The sequence below is a fragment of the Dendropsophus ebraccatus genome, chromosome 5 (assembly GCF_027789765.1).
Source record: "Dendropsophus ebraccatus isolate aDenEbr1 chromosome 5, aDenEbr1.pat, whole genome shotgun sequence".
Lineage (NCBI taxonomy): Eukaryota > Metazoa > Chordata > Amphibia > Anura > Hylidae > Dendropsophus > Dendropsophus ebraccatus.
In genome coordinates, this window is record NC_091458.1 from 131,807,955 (window position 1) to 131,815,595 (window position 7,641).

Here is a 7,641-nt window from a genome sequence, read left to right on the forward strand (position 1 = left end):
CTCGCACCGTCAGTCAACTCTGATTAGGGGCTGGGGTCTCTGCCCCAATCATATGGGGACAAGACTTCAGCCTCCATATGACTTCTCCTGTCATCATGCTCCTTGCCTGCAATAGATCTTCATACCTTGACTTCTTGACCTAGCATTTGTTTCCTGATTGTTATACTGGTATCTTTGACTTTCAGCCCTTGACTTTTGACTACTCTTCGGATTATGTTTTTGTGCTTCGCAGACAGCTAGTTGCTGATTCAGACCTCTGACCCGGCGTATTTGTGTTTTGTCTTTCTTGCCCTCGTTCTGTATCACACTTGGACAGGCTAGGGACCGGTGACCAGTTATCCGCTGCCTAGGGCAGTCAAGGCACTTAGGCAGGGACAGCGGGGCAGGTGTCATTGCCAGGGCATTACCTGTCTTGTGTCGTCGAATTCCCTAGTCCTGACATCACCTTTAATTTTGTCAAAATAAAACCTCACATGTTTAGATGTAAGATATTTCTCATAGTGTTGTTTTGATTTCTTACCTAAATGTCTACCTAATGTGTCCAGGATCATTGTTCAGCAGCTCTCCTAATACTCTTGTACATGGGTGTCAATGTTATGAAAGAGGACCGAGGACTGGGCCTACAGGTTCATCAGGTACGCGATGCCAAAAAGACAGTGTTATGGTTCCCAGTGAAAACATGTAATAAGTAAAGTGATAAAGAGAGAACTGGGAATAAATGCAATACAGTAATAACAGAAACAACTACACAGTGTTATAACACTGTATTTAAGAAAAAAAACGCTCCCAATGTCTCTAAAACAAGGAACGGAAGCAAGTATTCTTGGAATAATTTCTTCCAGAGAGGTTTCTTGTTTGGGTACACCCTAAGTATTGCGCAATACTATTTGTAATCCAAAGGAGAATACTGTCTTCCTCCTATAGTTATAGTCCCTGCTTCAGCTCCCCAGAGTGAAGCCCTTGTTATGCAGTTCAGTCTCTTCAGTGATGAGGTGTCAGCGTAAGAGTCCCTTACATCACCTTGTAACCTTTCTCTAATTCAGGCTCCTCTTTCACTAAATCTCAGGGGTACACTCTACTTTAGCCAGTCATTGTATCCCTAATTTCAGCCTTCAACCAGTAGCAGCGCTTCCTCTTACTTCTAACTGACAGGAAGCCCTTCATTAGCAACACATAGGCACTTCCTGTTTCCTGCTAGGTTATGATGCAGTAAGTTATCTTTGGCATAAAGTATCAAAACTGCAATCTCAGCATGCTGATAGGCTTGTAGGAGTCCAGAACATCCCAGTAATTACATATATTCTATTTTCATTCACATGCAATACTATATATACTTATGGGCAATGTACTACTTTGCTGCCATCTACTGACCAAAACTATTATTGCAGTATACATGGCACATAACAAATAACACCACATTCTTACACTTACACCATTAGGCTATGTTCACACTACGTAAGATTTACGTAGTTTGCGTACAATGGAAAGTATACGATCTACGGCCTCACAGTTCACCCTACGTACGAACTTACGCTCGGATCATATGCGGCGCCGTAAAAAATGAACCAGACCATTGTTTCGGGACGGAAATGCTGTAACCTACGCCCGTAGCGTAACATGCAGTCCCTTACATAGTAGTGATTTCTTCATTTTTACACCTTTTTGTGCCGATCCAAAAGGTTCTGTGGTGTTTCCGGGGCTAGGCGAAGATATCCAAGTAAAAGACCGCTGTCAGATCACTACGTACGCCGCTCGGGAAGCGTACGTAGCTTACGGACGTAAGTGAGCGGACCGTACGTAGCCATCCGCAACTTGTGTAAATTCCGACCGGAGTTTTACACTTATATGTCCTGCCGTGAAAAATATGTGGCCAGACATAGCCTAAGGGTAGACACACCTGATCCGCAGCGGATTTCATGCTGAGAATTCACAGCAAAATCCGCTGTGGATCCCTTGCTTCACGCTCCAACTTGCTTGCGTCTGGACATCCCGATCAGCCAATCAGTGGCTGCGGTGGGCCAACGCACTGATTGGCTGAGCAGGACGTCCAGCTGGGAACCCCCAAAGCAAGCCGGAGCGTGGAGTCGGTAATGTATGTAACGGCCAGCAGGGGGTTAAGGGGCTTGTCACTTACATACTCGCAGCAGGATGTCAATCCCGCTGCGAGTATGTAATCTGATTAATAATGACAGGCAAGGGATCCGAAGCAGATTTTGCTGCAAATTTGCAGTGTGAAATCCGCTGTGGACGCGGTGAGTCTACCCTAAGGCTATATTCCCACAATAGGAAAATGACATCCGTCTTTCTGGACAGCCACCTTTTTAGTGCCAAAAGACACCACGATTTATGTCCATGTAAAATTTAAATTTTTCCTTCTTTATTTGCAAATATTAATAACACTGTTGTCACATTGTCATTATGAGGTTTTAAGTGCAGAATGATGGTGGAAAACCTAAATTTATTTATTTATTTTCAGTTTGGCACATTACTAGGTAACAAAATGTTAAAAAAAAGTCAAAGGGTATGAAGAATTTCCGAATGCATTGTGCAAAATGACAATGGCATAGCTCTGCTGGGCAGATCCCCGAAGCTACCAGCTGCCGCTGCAGTGAGATCTTTACAGTGGGGAAAAAAATAAGCTTTATTTCCCCGCCCAGAAAAAGAGGGGTGGCAACTAGTCATCTCGGCAGGGAGCCACCCGTGACTAGTCAGTTAGTGGTCCCTCTACCTGTCAATCATCCCCACGTGTTAAATGGTAGAGGTGAGAAAGGGCTTCCCTGTCTAGTTCCTTTTTGGAGAGGGAAGCTTTGAGAAAGAGCTCCTGTGGAGGGAATTCTGTCTATTGGAGTCAAGTAGATTGAAGTAACAGAAGGATCATTTTACGCCAAATCTCTCTAAAACTAATTTCAGCCAAGCCCAGGTGACATTATCAAAAGCCTTTTGTGCAACAATTGTAAAAAAGCCAGGGGCCTGATTGGAATAACATCTTCCATAGACTGCCGTCTGGACTGATAAACCAGTCCTAATATTTGAGATCTTCTTTTATTCTTTTCACATAAACCCTGACCTGAATACTGATGTTTTTTCTTTCACTTTGTTATCCCTCACATTTGTTTTATTTTTACTAGGATTTTGGGTAGATTCTGAGAATATATGATATACTGTGGTTATTTTCTTCACTCCAGTAAATGCAGCTGCGGTTGTCAAGTAACTGCCTTAAAAAAAATCCATATAAAATTAAGCACCTTAAGAGCGATGAAAAATCCATGCACTCCCTGTATCTGTGTGTGAGAGTAATTTCCACCCACCGTGCCACTCTGTGGAAAGAATTCTTGACAGATCGGCAGACGGCAGGGAGAATTAATTTGGGCTCTATTTAACGGGAACGAACAAGCAGATGTTTGTGTTGACATAGCCATTTGTTTTCAGGTTGTGGCATGACTATACGTCACTCTAGTCAGTAAATTTCCTATACAGTACCACTGACTTTTAACCCCTCTGTGTATGCACAATGCATTAGGATTGTACCTTAAATATTCTTTTTTTTTTGTTGTTCAACAAATGTTTGCATATGTTTGCATATAGGTTTTTTTTGCAACAAACTTTATCAAGTTAATTGTTAGTTTGTCCTAATAAAGTTTGTCCTATTAAATCATGTAAAATTTATATTAAATGAACATGTAATTATAAAGGAACTGTTTATATATAAAGTACAGGGGTGATGTATAAAACTAATGGTGCTTTTACACAGAAAGATTTATCTGACAGATTATTTAAGCCAAAGCCAGGAATGGATTTGAAAAGTGGAGAAATGTCAGTCTTTCCTTTACGACCTGTTCTCTGTTTATAGTCTGTTCCTGGCTTTGGCTTCAAAGATCTGTCAGATAAATCTCTCTGTGTAAACGCATCATTAATCCAAAGGATAAGTGAAGGTTTTAAAGGTAATATATCAGCCTTGTACAAGGTATGGCGCTGCAGATTCCAGTGGTTAGGGCATAGGAAGATCAGACTAATTATACTTGACTACAGTATAGTTAGTTACAGTTAAAATCTCCCTTACACAGCTTAAGAGTCATAGATGCAGTGCTACAACAGCATGCCTCCTTCACGCCTTGCACAATGTGATTAAAGCGGTACTATGGTAAAAAATAAATATATGTATATGTAACTTTTTTTTAGAAAGTTATATAGATTTGTAATTTACTAAAATTTTATCAACTGCTGTATGTTCTGCAGGAAATGGTGTATTCTGAGACAGTGCTCTCTGCTGACACCTCTGTCCTTGACAGGAACTGTCTAGAGCAGGAGAGGTTTTCTATGGACATCTGTTACTGCTCTGGACAGTTCCAGCCGAGGACAGAGGTGGCAGCAGAGAGCATTGTGTCACACTGGAAAGAATTCACCACTTGCACCTGCAGGACGTACAGCAGTTGATAAGTCTTGAAGACTTGAGTTGCAGGAGAAATAACAGGAGAGGTTCAGAAGAATTACCAGGAGGTGTTGTAGGAGTAATGTTAGGAGGTTTCTAAGGGTAATGCCAGGAGAAGTATATCCTGATGGTGATGTTGGAATAATCCCAGGAGGTGTTGTAAGTGTAATTCCAGGAGGTGTTCAGGAGTATGGGTAGGAGTAATTTAAGGAGGTTTTGTAGGATCAGAAGTTAAGCAGGTTGTGAAGCGGCACAACATTGATTTAGATTGAGCAGAGTGCCAAGGATTATATGAAAAAGAAAAAACGAAAGTATTATCTATAAACCATAGTCGAGAATTCTTTAAATAGTCACCTTTTACATTCCAAAAGGTAAAATTTTGCTCTGGATTTCGATACCACTGATTAAGGAAGCTGAATATTTTAAATACCCTCCCTTGAAAGAGTTATGTTATGTATCACATCACTTCTTAGAGACCAGTGGTTGGCCTAGTATGTTTTAATAATGCTACTGAAATAGAGCTTGGAAAAGTTTGGCTTTACGTGGCCAATTTACAATAAACTAAATATTTATTAAGCGGCATAACAACTTTTGCGGGTGGGAGTTTGTAATGCAGATTGGTTAACCCAGTCAGATGGATTTCTTAGTCCATGCAGTCATCTTAAACCTATGTACAAAGCTCTCAGAAGAGTCAAGTAAAGAGACGGAAGGTGAGGCTTGTTTAAACAATAAACTGCCAGAATTTCCCAGCACATCCTGCCTTATCCTATGTGAATTAAGCTGCAGCTTCCCTGTTGGTTCTCTGAAAAACATCTCATTGAGAAGAAAAAGATATTGCCCTAGGCTGGCCGTCTTTGAAATATGTAAAATGAATATAATGAAACTAAAGGAGGTAAAGAAATAGAGTGCAGATGAGGTCCAGGGGAGGAAAAATGTTCCTGCCGAGCATGGCAGAATTAGCATAGTGCTAGGAGAGAGCAGGGTGGGCAGGGACCTTATTACTGCAATTTTACATTAGAAGGGGCTATGAGTCTCCTAAAGGGGTCGAACTTCAAGCAAAAAAGGAATTCATTAGATAAAATTCTTTGTACTGGGTGAATCACAGATGCTGTCTGGATACATTAAGTAAAATGTATTTTCCGTGCACGTTAACCTCTTCTTGTATGAAAATTTGATTGAAATATTGAAGCTGTCTGTCATGTGAGATTGAAGAATGACAGTCCATAGCAGGACACCGTAGACTGATGTCATATGTATCTATTGATCATTTTCTATTTGACAAGGGTATCTGTATGCATAAAATCAAGGTCCAATAGATGTGATTCAGATTTTATGCATACAGTAATAAATGCTGGTTATTCGGTTTAACCTCCTGTCCACAAGCCAATCTGTGCAAAAACTGGATTTAATCCCAGCATTTTTATAGTCAAATCTGTCACAATCCGATCATCTTTTGTCATTTCTAAAAAGTAAAATATGGCAGTATATAAAGGGAGGTAATGGGGTTTATATATAGACATCTGATAAGTATATTTCATTGGCTTCATCCTGAGGCCCTAATCCCTAATTAATGTTGGGAACATTAATCTGACGTGCACATTATGGATATTGTCCACTATGTGATAGCTGAGTTACGTTATATCTATAGAGGATAGTTAAGAGCATGTGACAGGGGGACAAGGAAGTTTTTTTTTTTTTTATCATTCAGCATCATACAATCCTCTCTGCAAGTCTTAAAATGAGTGAAGTTACCATTTTGAATCACAGACGCACCCAAAAAACACGGAAAACTGGACTCTTCTTTCACAGTTAAAACATTTTGGGAGTGCCCAAAGCATTGAGCTTCCCATCCTAAGCATGCATGGTATACCTACAGGATAAGCCATAAAAATCTGATACATTTAGGCTTTATTCACACGTCATTATATTATGCTGACTGAAATTTGTGTCGTCATTTTGACATCCGCAATCTGCTAAAAAACCATCCATAGCATCTGTGTGTGTGTTGGGGGGGCTTTTGCTGTAACCCAGAAATTGTACATTGCTTTGAACTAGTTGGGTTCATCATTTTTTATGGACGTTTTGTGGATCATGGAGGCTCTGATAGATTGTGCTGCAATTGCTGTCCGCACTACAACATGTCCTATTTTTTTCAAATGCGAAGACAAACAATGCAGACATGTGAACAGCCCTATTGAAATCAATGTAATCTATCTTTGCCAACAATTGCAGATCCGCAAATGCGGACACTTTTTGCATACGTGTGAATGAGGCCTTAGACAGGAATAAGCACCTGTGTAAGAACAAGGGTCTCCTGACCTCTGTCCTATCCTGTGTAATAGCGCCAGCAGTTAGCGGCAAATGAGAAGCAAGCAACTGCTGACCTGACAGGTCGGTGCTCACATGCTCCCGGAGATCACCCAGTGTAATAGGGGCTTTATTCATGTATATGGTTTGCAAAGCACTGATGTAGAACAGATTAAGATGACCCTCTGCAGCCATTCATGTACATCTAAATCTGTGTTTATTAAGCTGTGTTTGTTACAGCACCGGTTCTCAACCTGCGAAACGCATAACACAGGATGTACGTGTCATGAGTTGAGGGTGTACTCGATGTGCTTTAGGCTGTGTTCACACATACCGGATCCGCAGCGGATTTCACGCTGGGAGTTAGCAGTTTAGCGGAGTTAGCGGATCCACTGCGTGTATGGGACCCAGCCCCTTTAACCCCTGTGCCGCTGGCCGAAAGCCCGCCCTCAGCCCGCAGCCCCTTTAATCCCCTGGCCACCCGCCCGCACCCACAGCCCCGGCCAGGAGCATACATTACCTGCTTGGCGCCGCGGCTTGATTCAGGCTCCCGACTCCCCTCGCTCCTCTTCAGCCAATCAGTGCTGCCATGCACTGATTGGCTGAAGAGGAGTGAGGGGAGCAGGGAGCATCATACACAGCCACGGCACTGTTCAGGTAATGTTTGCTCGGGGTCGGGGTTGGGAACCCATCCTTCTTCCTTCAGCAGGGTCATTAGCCTCAACCCTGCACATACCGGGTGCTGGAATGATTCAGCTGTCCTGTAACTTTCTCAAGCAGCCACACTATTTCCTCCTGCCTTATACCGAGCATAACTGGCTACCTAGGGTATAACTGGTTTCATAATGCATACCTGGCCACGAGGAAAATGGCTACAGTGGGGAATACTTTGCTACAGGAATCAT